This window comes from Megascapheus bottae, chromosome 1 (genome assembly GCF_031878675.1).
Source record: "Megascapheus bottae isolate mThoBot1 chromosome 1, mThoBot2.hap1, whole genome shotgun sequence".
Taxonomy (NCBI): domain Eukaryota; kingdom Metazoa; phylum Chordata; class Mammalia; order Rodentia; family Geomyidae; genus Megascapheus; species Megascapheus bottae.
In genome coordinates, this window is record NC_143509.1 from 55489426 (window position 1) to 55504485 (window position 15060).

At 47.7% G+C, this 15060-nt stretch overlaps 1 protein-coding gene and 1 pseudogene across 1 annotated transcript in view; one reads left to right on the plus strand and one right to left on the minus strand.

The window, feature by feature from the left end:
• Itgb5 (integrin subunit beta 5) overlaps positions 1-15060 on the plus strand; it is a 109098-nt gene that overhangs the window by 81735 nt on the left and 12303 nt on the right. The gene's annotated exons all lie outside the window — the stretch shown is intronic.
• Positions 1344-1888, minus strand: LOC150069223 (ORM1-like protein 2 pseudogene; annotated as a pseudogene).

Here is a 15060-nt window from a genome sequence, read left to right on the forward strand (position 1 = left end):
TTAACAATTTCCTCCATTTGGTATTAAATAAATTGTAATGATGCACACATTAGGGAAATCTATGACAGTCATGAATCGGTTTTGAGGTTTGATTTGTTTTATTTTTAACTATTTCAAAAAGGGAAAATTTTAAGCTTTAATTGTTCACTCAGTACTTGTAGAAAGCCCCCGAACCACTTTTCCTCCTCCCTAACACCCAGGAACCAAATCTTGTCTTTTGACAATACCAAAGAAATAGGGGAGAACCTAGGTTCTATACCTAGGCTAGGCAGTATATCCCTTTAAGGTATGAGAACTGGCTATTTCCCCAGGTCAGTCAACCATTGTCTTACTTGCTTTTAGGGCAAATGACATCCCCTTTTTAAACTGAGTGTATCTTATTTTAGGGGGACCCTCCTCTTTTACTCTGATATATTCAAAAAGAAAATGAGAAAATAGGTATCCCTAATTGTGAAGAGGCATAGAGTTCAAAGAGTGGAAATGAGAATTTTTCCTCTGACTTTTCACCTTGTGGGCAGGTTACCCAACTTCTGGCTTGTTGCTGCAAGGTTGGCCAAAATTAACAATTTTTACCCTTATGTGAGGGAGAAGGATAAAGGGACTTTGCAGAAGCCCCAATGTGACCCAAGGGTTTGTATTTTTTTAAGTTTGTTCATAGTTATATGTATGTATCTATGTATCTATGTATCTATGTATCTATGTATCTATGTATCTATCTATTTATTTATTTATTTATTTATTTATTTATTTATTTATTTATTTGTCAGTCCTGGGCTTGGGCTCAAGGCCTGAGCACTGTCCCTGCATTTTCTCAAGGCTAGGGCTCTACCACTTGAGCCACAGCACCACTTCTGGCATTTTGCTAGGTATGTGGTACTGAGGAATCGAACCCAGGTCTTCGTGAATGCTAGGCAAGCACTCTACCACTAGGCCAAACTCCCGGCCCTGTACATATCTATTTATATGTACATATCTATAAAAAAATAACTGGCAACCTATATCTTCCCTTTCTCCTTTGCCCACATAGTTGGAGCCTCTTAGTTGAGAATCTTTTCTCTAAGTTAGCTATATCAAAGGAGAAGGGATAATGAATGATTTAAAGTTTTGTAAGTAAATCAGCATTCCATATTTCCTTCCCAGCATCATGACATCACCTTATTCTTGCTTACCAAGTTGCAGCCGACAAAATATTATTTTTATTATGAAGAAAACACACAGCAAAACAGAACTAGAAGTTGGTAGGGATAAGGAAAAAAATGTAATCTCCACACAAGCTGCCCAAACATCGATGGTTTCCTGTTACACAAGGTAATTTGGCCTTAATCTCATCTGCCTTTCCTGACTCAAACCATCTTGTCTTTAACAGGGGTATCGCTGTCTAATTTTGTTGTTTTCTGGGAGTTTGGGAAAGGTTCTATAGTTCTCAAAATGGAGAAAGGGGAAAAAATGTTCGTCTTTGTTCTGTGCCAGTATTTGTTGATGCCACAGAGACGAACCCCATGGAGTTGTGGTAACTTAGGCAGCAGCACACTGAGCGATGAGGAAATGAGCAGCATCATACTTGCTGTAAAAGCTGGCCAGTCGGCAGAGAACAATAGGAGAGATGCTGAGGAACTTGCAAGAAGAAGTAAACTGGAGCCCGTAGTCCATCTGTTCCGGTGTGTGTGTTTCTTTAGTCAGGGGCTTCAAAGGGTGTCCCTTTCACTGTATGTAGGAAGACATACCTTGCCCAGGTATGAATGACATTGGTCGGGGTCCAGACAACAGGAATGCTGAAGAAAGGGATCCTGAGTAGAACCATGTGCAGCAGTCCTACCAAGATGATGTAGGCCAGCCACATCACTCGTGTGTTGGGATTTACTTCACTGTGTGCCACCCCCACGTCCATCCTGCCAGCTTCAGGGAGCCGTCCGGCTAGGGGCTCGGCGCTGGGCTCTACTCGTGATCGGTTCTGGACCCCTCAGAGTGAGGTGCCTCTGAGATTAGAATCTGCTACAGAATTTTTCAGTTCAAGTGTGATTAGTAGGTATGAGACGCCTGTAATGGCAAAGACACTTCTGCAGCCACCATTTACCTAGGTGGTTGGGAACAGTGTGTGTTCGTTCCCTGGGATCGCAATGTTAACACAGGCAACATGGCCAGGAGCCGTGCTGTTAACCCGCAGAAGTGTGTCTATTCGTCTCCTGCACAGGAGCTCTGTAAGAGCCTCTTGGTGGTGACATTCATGGGTAATGGGAGGGAGAAGCACTGGAATTGCAACCTGGCTCTGGCCCCTCTGGCCCTCTAGGACAGCATGTAATGCTTGCACAATGCTTCACTCCCTGTGTGCGGTCCTGGCGTCTCCACCCTGCAGAAACGTCCATGATATTAACACATGTTGCTCTTAGAAAATTCTCAAAGGCATTCCCCCTGTTTGTACCCAGGGCTCAGTTCACTTGCAAGGCAAAAAGGTGCCAGAATATGGGGCTTGACCATTCAATGAGACAGTCCATCCTTAGTCAGCTGAACCAGCCTCCCGGGCTGCACAGCCTTGGACGCAGCCAGCCTCTTGCAGCTTGTGCTTAGAGAAGCCAGATCTTGGGCGATGTAGCTACAGGCACGTCACAAGCATCCTCACCCAGGGTCGTTTTGTTTTAGATGGGTTACTCTGACCGCCTCGCTCAGCAAGAACTCATTGAACATTCCTCATCTGTCAAGTGTTGCACTGAATGCGGGGCTGGCAAGCCTGAGTTGATTTCTCAGTGTTTGTCCCCCCTGGGATTTCCCACATCTCCAAATCGCCCTGGGGTTGAGGAATGGGAGTAAGAATCCCCTTAAGCTGCTGCTTTCACTCCTAGACTCTTGAGACCTTAAATGACAACATTTTAAATACCCATGTGACTCCATGCTCTGAACTCTAGGAAATGGAGTTTTCTGACTGCCTGGGTCCTGTTTCATGAACCTTCTAACACTACAGTTCACCAGTGATTCTGAAAAGGAAATGGTCAAGGATACCTCACCAGCGTCTTTTCTCTATTTGGGAAGGGAAGTACGCAAATAAAAGATCTTGTACTGAGGATTCTAAATGAGTTGAGTGCCTTTGAACTCCAGGCCTGATTCTGGATGAAGTTTAAAAGCAAAGGAAAATCCTAGGAAGACCATGAGAATGTCAAAGTAAACATCTACTCAGTATAAGCTTTTTTTTCTTTTGGCTTTAGATTATTTTTTTCATATATTTTTATTGTAATTAATAGAAGGGTTACATGATATTTGCCAGATAGCTGGTGCATTAATTCCCATACATTGATATCCTTTCACATGTCTTGGCCCCCATTTCCCTCCCCCCACCCCCACCCCTCATCTTGTTTTCCCCTTTTCCCTATCCAATTTCAAATAACCAAATACAAATATATCTGATATATCAGGTAACAAAGTGAGATAGTGTAACAATATGAGATAACTAAGGGACAGCAAAAGTGATGAGAGATAACATAGTACTTTAAGAACAACAATCATTCATTATATGGCTTATGTTTACATCATATTTTAAATGACAAGTTTAACAAACAAATGTTCAAGGAGGGAATCTCTAATTACAATCACTGGGACTTAGTATTTAGAACTTAGTCAAAATTAGGCTAAGGGTTTGTATGTCATAGAAACATATTAATTTATGAAATAAAACATTATGTCTATAGAGTCATAGGTTTTTATGTCTATATAGTTATGTTTGTATTTCCATTACCATGTCCATAGCTTTGGGTATGCAGTTATTGAGTCCTCGCTCTTGTACTCTTTGGATTTAATAGTCGCATATTAAGGATACCATGCGCCTTTTGTTCTTAGGTCTTGACTTGTCTCACTCAACATGATTCGCTCTAGATTCATCCACTTCCCTGTGAATGCCATTATTTTATCTTGTCTGTTGGCTATGTAGAATTCCATTGTGTATATATACCACATTTTCTGTATCCATTCATCTGTATTAGGGCATCTGGATTGTTTCCATCGCCTGGCTATTGTGAATAGTGCAGAGATGAACATAGCTGAGCAGGTGTCCTTATAATATCCTGGGTCATGCTGTTCAGGATAGATGCCCAGAAGTGGTATGGCGGGATCATAGGGAAGGTCTATTTTCAGTTCTTTAAGGAACCTCCACACTGCTTTCCAGAGTGGCTGAACTAGTCTACATTCCCACCAGCAGTGTAGTAGGGTTCCTTTTTCTCCACAACCCCGCCAGCAACTGTCATTGTCTGAGTTCAAAATCTTGGCCATTCTTGTTGGGGTAAGGTGGTATCTTAGGGTTGTTTTTATTTGCATTTCCTTTATGACCATAGATGATGAACATTTTCTCATATGTTTTTCTGCCAGTATAAGCTTTTTAATATGTATTATATAATAGCCAGCAGCTAGTGGCTCACAACTGGAATCATTGTTACTCGGGAGGCTAAGATCTGAGGATCAAGATTTGGAGCCACCTGGAGCAGAAAATCCGTGAGATTCTTAACTCTAACTACAAAGAGCTAGAAGTGAATCTGTGGCTCAAATGGTAGAGCAACCAGCCTTGAGTGAAAAATCTAAAAGGATAGTGCTCAGGCCTTGAGTTCAAGCCCCAGTACTGGCATACATCTACAAAAATACTAGATGGTAACAAACTAGAAAACTTTTCACTCTAAAATTTAAAACGGTGAGACCTCTGGTGGTGGAAATAGTCTCAATGCCCCTTTTCCTCCGAGTCTCAGATGCTGAGCTGGCATTTTCTGTTTGGTTTGATTTAGGATATGCTGGCGCCCTTGCTTGGCTGTGGGACGGGATGGGAGGGAATTGCTTAGAAAGTGAGTCCCCAGAAGCTTTTCATCCTCCTCGGAGAGCTCTGCTCATTCTCTCAGTCCCAGCCCCCCCCCCCCCCACCAGTTTATCCAGGAGCCCAGCTGAACCTATGCAAAAGAAACTATGCTCCCAGGATAGGTATGCTATTTCACATGACAAATCTGGCCTTACAGGGCAGGTGTTGAAATAATGCAAGAAAAATCAATCTTGAAGCACTTCCTTGGAAATATGCTGATTTGTTAGTATCTTGCAGTCATCAAAAACAAGTACATCATGTGACTTTCTTCACAGTGCCCGTCCCACACAGTGAATCACTGTGCACTCCTGCTTCAGCTGAGGCCCTACAACTGACCAGTTCTTATGTGTGTGCTCCTTCCCTCCCTCCTTCCCTTCCTTCCCCTCCTTCCCTCCCTCCCTCCCTCCCCTCCCTCCCTCCCTCCCTTCCTTCCTTGTGCCCAAGATATAATCCCTCTAATACTTGACTCCACTCTGGACCAGCCAGGACCGCGAGTGCATGCCGCTGCTCCTGACCTGCTCCTTGTGGCTCTTGACTATAAATACAGACCAGAAGAGCCGGTGACCGTCATTTTCTAAGTCTTTTTTTTTACCTAATTAGTCTTTACCCTCATCAAAATTTTAGGAAACGTTTTGTCTCCAATTTCTCAGAGTTACACAAGAGTGTGGTAAGCACAGTAGATCAGGTCTAAAGAGAGCGTGGGTCGAGGCCCTGGCCCAGGCACTAGGACGTTATGATGTGAGGAAGACATGAGTTTCTTCTTGGTGTGCCGCGGGTGCTGGCTGTGATTGAGTGTGCTGAGCGCACTTGCCTTAAATAAACCTTTGCGCCTCATCTCATTTGTTTAGTTCCCCGGCTTCCAGGGAACTTGTGGAGTTCCTACAGCACTTGGAGAGGCTGCTGTGTTGTAGCTGGAGCATGCTGGCAGGTGAACCACACTTCCCACCGATGGCGGCCCAAGGCCTTGCTCAAGGGGTCTCCTTCCCCCGGCCCAGGGGCTGCTCTTCTCCAGGCAGCTCCCTCCTTGCCATCTCCTGGCTCAGCTGGGCTCCTGGCCGCCAAGCTTCATCGTGGCCGTGCATGTGACACTCAGACTTCTCTGCCCATTGAGAGCTCTGGCCAGTCTCAGCGTGGGATGAATCAGGCAATGCTTCCCCCACCACTACAACAAGACAGTTTTCCAGTCTGAAAATAGTAACCGTTCATCCTGTCACCACAACCCAGAGGGTGGGGGAGTTCACATTCTCCAGATGTGACTGCCATGGCCCCTGGTGGGTTGGACAGGGTAAAGCCAAACCTCAGGTGTTGACTTGAGCTCCCTCTGTTTCTCTTGGCCCTGGCCTTCTGCTTCTCTTTCTGTGCCAGCATTCTCTCAGGGGCTTAGAAGAGGATGATGGCTCATCTCACACAGCAGTCTCCAGATCTCTGACCCCAGAAGGGTAACTTCATTTAGGAACACTGGGTTTAATGGTCCCTCATGCCTTAACTTCTCTGTGGCTGGTGGACGGGGAGGTGGCATCCTCATGTTGGATGCGGGAGTGAGTTTACAGGACATGCCATAACGATGCTGCAGGTGAGAGGACTTTAGAGAGAGGGCTTTATTGCCATTCACAGTGCAGCCTTAGCTTTCCAGTCAGTGCTGCATGTCAGGAAGTAATGGTGAGATTTGGAGAAATGTGGCTTAAAGCTACATCAACAATTCACACACACACACCCCCCCCCACCGCCAGTGGTCATATTATTCTGTTCAGATACCAAGTGCAACATGTGGTTCAGCCACATGAAAACATAGGGTGAAGGACTTGCCTCAACACTTCTGGGAAACACTGCCAGCTGCCTCTTGGGACCATAAGTCAAGGATGGAGGAGCGCTGGTCCCAGTCTGAGGTTGTTTGTGTCTCTGATGAGCTGGAAAAATTCAGATGATATGCTGACACAAAGAGGGCAAAGCCTATGTTTTCTGCCCACCTGTGACCATGGCCTGCCAAAGGACAGTGTATCCTTTCCTTAAGGGTGTGTGTGTGTGTGTGTGTGTGTGTGTGTGTGTGTGTGTGTGTGTGTGTGTGTGTGTGTGTGTGTGTGTGTGTGTTCGTTCACACTGATACCAGAGCCTGAACTCAGGGTCTTGTGCTCTTGTTTATTTAGCTTTTGCACTGAAGGCTGGTACTCTGTCATTTGAACCTTACGTCCATTTTTGGCTTTTTGCTGGTTACTTGGAGATAAAAGTCTTAAACAGTCTGCCTAGGCTGATTTCGAACCACAGTCCTCAGATGTCAGCCTGCCGAATAGCTAGATTGCAGGTGTAAGCCATCTGTGCTCAGCTTGGAAAGAGAATCCTTAGTCCTCTTTTCTTTATGCTACCATGAAGTTTTGAGGTGTTGTGGACATTTGAGATTCTTGAGGATCACATTTAAGTTCCATAGGAATGAGTGATACTTGTATTCCTTTTTTTTTTTTTTTTTGCCAGTCCTGGGACTTGAACTCAGGGCCTGGGCACTGTCCTTGGACTTTCTCAAGGCTAGAGCTCTAATCCTTGAGCTACAGCACCATTTCTGGCATTTTCTACATATGTGAAACCAAGGACTCGAACCCGAGTCTTCGTGCATGTTAGGCAAGCACTTTACCACTAGGCTAAACTCCCAGCCCCTTATGTTCCTTTCTTAATCTCCAGCATTCGTGTCTTCCACTAGGATCTGAGATGTTCTGTTTTGTCCTGTGCTGTACACCTTTCCTAACCACCTACCCCACCATGCTGGGCACTGGACATACAAAAACTGCATTTCATTTGGATTCAGCCCTCATCTCCTTAGACCTCTCTGGGACTCCTCAGTGTCACTTCCTTCCTCTACCTTCTACAAACCTCTACCTTCTAATGGTTCCTTCACTCCCCGTTCCACCACACTGGGACCAGGTCTTGAACGCACAGACCTTTAAGGAACATTCTGAATCTAAACTATAGCACTGGCCATTGCATAAAGTATTACAGTTATGAAGAGATTTTAGTGGCTTGATGTCCCTTAGAGGCAGCAAAGGCATTTCTCTATCACAAAGCTTTCCCTAATCCTATAAGTTGCCCACACTCCTTGGTGCAGTGCCAGACAACCTGGCATGGGCTTAAGCCACGCAGCCTCAGTGGTCCCTTTGTGGGAGGAGCCGCCCGAGCTGGCAAGTTCATCAGTGACTGGCCTTTGGCAAGGTAATGTGCTATTTACAGGGCCAGGAAACACTGGCAGAGCTAAACTCCCCAAGAGAACTTCTATCTGTCTACTTATTGCTGAGACCCACGTGAGGGGCTGGGAGCATGTCCTGTTCCTTTCACCCCCAGATGCCAAATGAAGAGACATGGAGAAAGGCAGAGAAACGAGTTTGTTATATGGCAGCCATGGGAAGACGACTTCAGTACCTCGTCAGCCATTCTAGATACAGACACTGGCTGCAGGTTGAATAAGGAGAATTGGGGTGAGAAAGATATGCAGGACTAAAACAGCCCCATCTCACAGGTATGGCTTGACCACTACTAGCTCCATCTTTGTTCTTGGAGGAGTTGGCTTTACCACTGGCATGGTACCAGGACTAAGCTGCCTGGCCTGTGATGATGTGAAGACACGGAATTCACCCTCCTCACAGGATGTTACCACTGAATCCCCTCTTTCCCCAAGCCCCAGGTGATTGAGCTAAGATCAAAGGGCACAGACACAAAGCTGGGGAACTTGTTAATTCACAGGACCCAGCTAAAGCATCATTCAGGTTGTCCTTCACCCAGTCTGCATGAGGGCACCTGGGATGACTGCGTGCTGGAGCCCTGCCATGCTTTCTTCCTATAGGGGCTGAGGACAAGGCTGTGGGCACTGGGTCAGGGTATCTTAAACACATAAAGCTTCAGTTTGTTTCCTGCTCATTACAGTTGTTGGGGACTCCCTGGGCCTCACCTAGAGATGTCCAGACACATGTGCGGCTTGACTCAGAGGACAGGAATATCACCTCAGACAGGGAAAGGCCTTTGGCACATGTCCCTTCCCTTTCTTTAACTACCCTTCCCTGTTATACATGGCCACTTTTTCTTTACCTTTTTCCATATTTTTTTATTGTAATTAATAGAAGGGTTACATTATATTCACCAGATAGAAGGTGCATTAATTCACATACATTGATACCCTTTCTCATGTCATGTTCCCCATTTCCCTCCCCCCGCCAGTCATCTTGATTTCCCCCCTTCCTTATCCCATGGCCACTTTTTCTAAAGGAAGGGGGACTTTGGGGTGCACAGAGTAACATGGGAGAAGGAAGCTCCCTTCCTGATCAAGCACAGAACACACACACACACACACCACCACCACCATCACCATCACTGCCTCCGCCCCTGCCTCCCGCCCCCAGTCCCCCGCCCCTTTAGCCTTGCTCTGGTCAGAATGGATGCTTCGGGAACTGTACTGTGATACATTACAGCTATGGAGGAATGATTTGCACCCTGAGTCTGGTGTCTGCATGGCTCTGTCCCCTTCTGAGCAGATGTGGGAAGAGGACAACCGCTCTTGTTACTGCCCCTTGCAAGATGGCTCTTTTCGTTTTCCAGGCCCTCTGAGGTCCCCAGGGATCTGGAGACCCGAATTGTGCTTGGAAAGGAGGTGGAGCAGTGGCCTTCTTCCTGCACCTGGTTTTGGGAGCTAGAGCCGTTTATACCCTGCCTCTGAGGTCAGACCAGGGGCTACAATGCCTGGCGTTGGATCAGCAGGAGGCCCAGGTTCTCTTCCTCACCTGTTTGTCAGTCCTGTGGTATGGAAGGGTGACAGGGAGCTCCAGAAGAGGACCCTGGGGACCTGTGCTCCATCAGCCTCCCTCCCCATCCGGCCTCGGGCCTCCATCCAGCCCTGGTGTCTTGCAGCCCTGAGTACCTTGTCTTGTTCTTCCTTTGGGCAGCGTAGATCAGGTAACCACGTGAGAGCTTCTAACCCTGCAGGCCTTAGATCCAAGCTGACGAGACCATGCTCCCTCCCGTCCTTTAAGCAGCTCGGCTCTCTGGTGCCATATACCTATAATTGTAGCTACTCAAGAGGCTGAGGTTTGAGGATTGTAGTTCAAAGTCAGCCAAGGCAGGAAAGTCCCGAGACTCTTCTTGCCAGTTAACCAGCAGGATGCCAGAGCTGGAGCTATGGCTTCCACGGGTAGAGCCCTAGCCTTCCTAGGTGCCCGGGGATGACATGCAGGCCCTGAGTTCAAGCCCCAGGACCACTCAAGAGATCTGCTTTCGCTTCTTCTTCTGGCATCACAGGGATTTATTAGATGAAGCTAGCCAGCACTTACTTGATGCCAGCAATGTGGTAATGACATCATCCAGGCCGACTTAACTCATCTAACCCTCCCACGAGGAGCCCACGGCGCCTCAGCACCTCTGGTAGATGGCAGGTCCAGGGAGCCAGCCTGAGAATCTGATTACAGGGCGACGCCGAGTCCTGCCCTCCACCCCCTGTGCTCGAGGTTTCCCGTGCCCTACACCTGTTCTCCACTGGTCTACTTACTCTCCTCAGCCCTAGGTAGAATTCCCACCCACTTGCTGTCATGAGACTGATGGTCCCTGCAAACTAGGGTGGAGGACTGGGGACCTGGGGGGGTCCTTGTCCCTCGGGTAGACCTTCAGACCTTCGTCTTCCCTCCCCTCCGCCGGGTAGTGTCCTCCCATTGTGGGGTCCTCTGTTCCTGTCATTCACCACGTAGTTACCCTAAAGTGCTCTGTGCCTGCCTCACCTCCTTCCACTTCCCCAGGCACAGCGGAGATCCTTGAGTGCTCCGCTCCAAGGGTAGATATTTGTAATGCTGCCAGCCCCCATTTCCAGTGTGCCATTGGGCCAGAGTCTATGCTAAGGGATTTACATACAGAAGTGTCATGATACTCTTCGCTGGAAAGTACAGTGAACAGCAGAGAGGCTTAAGGAGTTGTCCCAGGTCACACCGTGAGTGGTAGGGGAGGATTTGAACTTGGCTCTAGCTCATATCCCCACTAGGTTTTCAACAGCTGATCGTTCTTGTTACTGCAAGCTCCTTCGTTCTGGGTGTCTAACCCTGCAGCTTCTCCCTGAGGCAGCGCTGCCTTACGTGTCTTCTCCTCTCCTACTGACCCTGTTGCTGCCTCTTCAGAGCACCGCCCCTTTACCCTGCATGTCCTCCAACAATTTCCCCCTAAATGTTTACCTTTCTTTAAAAGGTTCCACAGTGCAGCATCCCCACCCTTCTTCCTCCCAGGCCCCTCTGGTCCCAGATTGCCGTGGGAGTGGGGAATGCCTGCACTCTGGATGACCTCAGGGTCTCCTCCCTGCAGGCTAGACTCTGTCCTCAGGCCTGTGGGATTCGCCCTTGACCTCCACAGAGCATCCGTGCCAGGCTTCCCCTCCTCCATCCAGCACAGGAAGGCCTCCCTCTGAACAGCCAGCATTCTGTTTTATAAAAGGAGGCAAGGAGGCTTGGCTCATAGCCCATCCAAGCACTGTTGTGCTGATGGAAAGCTGTTGAATTCTGTGGGGATGAAATTCTGTATAAATAGGCACACATTCACAACTTCCTGTCCATTTCACCATCAGTCATTCTAACAGAGTCGAACCAATAATAACTTACATGTGTGGCTGCTCGCAGCACAGGCCCCTGCAGACCCTTCCATATCCCTGTTTGTGTGTGAGGGAAGTATCTTTTATGTCTGTACTCTATTAAATGTGTGATTAAATCCAACTTTCTTGGCATAGGTACTGTTATCAGTCAGTTTGGGTCTTTTTTCATTGTTGTTGGTGGGGCTTGAACTCTGAACCTGGTTGCTGTTCCTGAGCAAGGCTAGTGCTTTGCCTCTTGAGCCACAGCCCCACGTCTGTCTGTTTTGAGTAGTTTATTTGAGATAAGGTCATCATGGACTTTACCACCAAGGCTGGCATTAAACCACGATCCTCAGATCCCAGCCTCCTGAGTAGCTAGGATTACAGGCGGGAGCCAGGGGCGCCCAGCCGTCAGTTTGGTTTGGATGACAAGTTCTTGCTTAGGTGCTCTGAGCACTGCTGGTCCCCGTGATTGATTGGTGATGGATGATGTGCTGTTGGTCCTTGGAACTGGGCCAGATGGCCCTTGGTGTTCCCTGGGCATCGGGAGAGGCCAAAGGTTGAGCAGACATAGGAGTGTCTGAGTGTGCAGGTTGAGGATTCACGGCGGTGTCTGTCCCCTTTTCAACATGCTGAGTGGCCTACACTTTCTGAAGGAAAGTGTGCCAGGTGCTATTACTTAGTTGAGCCTTTTGGAGCACTATGTTAAGGAGTGTTCTGAGCACAGGTTAGATAACAGGATCAGCTGCAAGTGTGAAGAACGTGGTGGCACGTGTCACATCTCTGCCATAGCTGCTCCTGGCTTTTTTCCCCCAGTGCTAAGGGTGGAACCCAGAGTCTTGTGCATATTAGATCCCTCCCGCTCCCCGGTCCCATCCTCTAAGTTGGCTGAAAGTCAGTGAGCCCCTTGATACTGATAAGTTTAGAGCTGTAAGGAGAGTCCCTCAGGACAACAATCCTGGTGGCCCTAGGTATGAAGGCACAGGCCTGTAATCCCAGTATTCAGGAGACTGAGGTAGGAGGGGCATAGGTTCAAGACCAGCCTGGGATACATAATAAAATCCTGCCTCAATAATAAGTAAAACCCAACACTCTATGTCTCTGTCTGTCTCTCCCCCACCCTTCCTCTCTCTCTCATTCATAATCTTCCTATCTTAGCCTTCCAAGTGTTGGGGTACAGACATGTACCTGACAAGGCTTACATAAGGGTTTCTGATGGCTCACTCCCCTCGACAGCTCCCACGTGCCAACCTCCACTGCTTCTGTGCTGCCCACTGCACAGCTGCTGTGTGTGCTGTTGCTCTCCTGTCTCATCCTCTCTGCACTGAGGGTTGTACAAGTCTTCAGGAATGGCTTTGCTTGCGGATGGTGCATCCTGTTGCTCTCCAGGAAACCCTGATACCTCCCATCAACTCCTGTTCTCCCTGCTTTTGAATCCAGGGTTTCTCCTGAGCCCTAGATCTGGGGTGCTTCCAGCTGCATTGGCCTAGAGCTGGGTTTGAGAACTCTGAGCACTGCAAGACAGCCATGGTTGGGGGGGGCTTTGTTCCCGCTCTGCACAGGCACCTCTCCTAGCTGTGCTCCAGCCAGCAGATCCCCCATGAGCAGGGCCAGTCAGCTGAGAAGTGCAACCTCTCTCCAACACATCCCTCACCTTGACACTCTGAAATACAATGACAGATTTTTTTTTTTGAGGAGGGGGGCATAATTTGTTGCTACCAAAACAGACTTGGAAAATAATAATACTTGTTTCAGGAGAGATGATCCCTCCAGTCTGGCTTTCTACTCTCTTCATGGCCAGGAAATACTGAAAAATACTGTAAAAATAATTTTCTTTTTGCTTTATGGTATTATGAGAATGCAAACCTTTGGAAAATGCCAAGGCCACATTCAAAATTTTCTCCTCAGCCAGGTGCCAGTGGTTTGTAAATTGAACTACTCAGGAAGCTGAGATCTGAGGATCATAGTTATACCTGAGCAGTACTAGTGTTACTGAAAAAAAAAAAAAACAATATCAAGAAACCTACAAAAACTTGGCCCCAAGTCTGAAACCCACATCTGTGTGTGTGTGTGTGTGTGTGTGTGCATGTGTACGTACCTGTATGTCTACCAATTCTAAGGCTTGAACTCAGGGCCTGGAGCATACTGTCCCCTTAAGACTAGTGTTCTACCACCTGAACCACAGCCCCACTTCTATCTTTTGGGGCTTTTTGAACTTCCTGCCCAGGCTGGGTTCAAACCATTATTCTTAGATCTTAGCCTCTTGAGTAGAATGAGCCACTGGTTTCTGACCTAAAGGGACCTTTGTGACAATGATGGATTGGTGGTTGCATGTGTGGATGGTTTTGTGGTAAGACAGTGTGTAGCATGCTTCTGGTAGAACCTAGGGCTGTCTGTAGAAGCTCACTTTGCTGCAGGTTTGGAAATTTCCATAATGAGATGTTGGGTGGAGGGGAGAAGGAACCATTCCAGTTGTTGAATCACTTTTATTTAAGCCAGGCTCTTAACCAGCGTGGTCCCTGGAGCCACAGTGACCCTTCATCCATGAATGCCTCCTGTAGGAGAGTTGCTGCTGTTCAGGCCCCAAACTGGTACTGGTCACACCTCCCTGGGGACAGCAGGCAGTCCTCAGCCCGTGACCTTGGGAAGCAAGGCACTCCACTCTCTTGTGGCATCCACGTCACATGTTGGCTCCTACACAGGGCAGGCTGCATTCCTCCCCTCCTCCTTGCCTGCCTGGCATTCCTCCCCTGGCAGAGGCCTGACCCTGTGCCTCTACATTGCTTGTGAAATGTACTGGGCTCAGTGCACACGGGCGGAGCTGCTCCAGATGGCCTTCCTGGCCTTCAGTGGCAGGGACCATGAATACTGAGCCAGAGGAAGCAGGATTGAGAAGTTAAGAGGCACTCTGGGGCTAGGTCCTGACCTCTGTGATAGTCACAGAGAGGTGGTGAGATGCAATGCCAGGATAACTGATGCAGGTGTACAGACCAAATACCAGAACCCCAGCCCAGCTGCCCCATCTCCCACTTGCTTAGAGGTGGGCACTTAAGGTTTTATGAATGATGCCAGCCTAAGCAAAATGGCACTAAGAAGGAAGATATGCTGCAGAAATACTTCAAAGTAGATTTTCTTTTTAAATTCAGAGACATTTGAAGTAAATGGTAGCTGTGTATCCCAGTTCTTTGGAGGTAGAGCAGGAGGAAAGTTAGCCAGCAGAGGCTACATAAAAAGACCCTGTTGGATTTTTGTTAGTTTTTCTTTCAAGGTATTTGTAGCACTGCATTTTAGTTGGCCCTTGATGCCATAGGAAGAAGTGTTCATGCTTTCCATACTCTAATAGGTACTCTCAGTTTCTCTGTCTGTCCGTCTGTCTGTCTGTCTCTCTTCATAAACCCCGCCCCCCCGCCCACCTCGAGTCTTGATGCCCCTCCTGTGACACCAGCAGAATATTGAAGCCAGGCCTACTTCTCACCATGCATCACTGTGCATCATAGTAGCTAACATCTGTTCTTGGAAGACATGGAGTCTGGAGTTCAGACCCTAGACTCTGAGATAGATTCCCTGAACTTGAATACTGCAGCTAGCTGCATGACCTGCCCAAAACTGCTTTATTTTGCTGTGTCTCAGTTTCATCTCTCATAGATAAAGGATAAGAAAC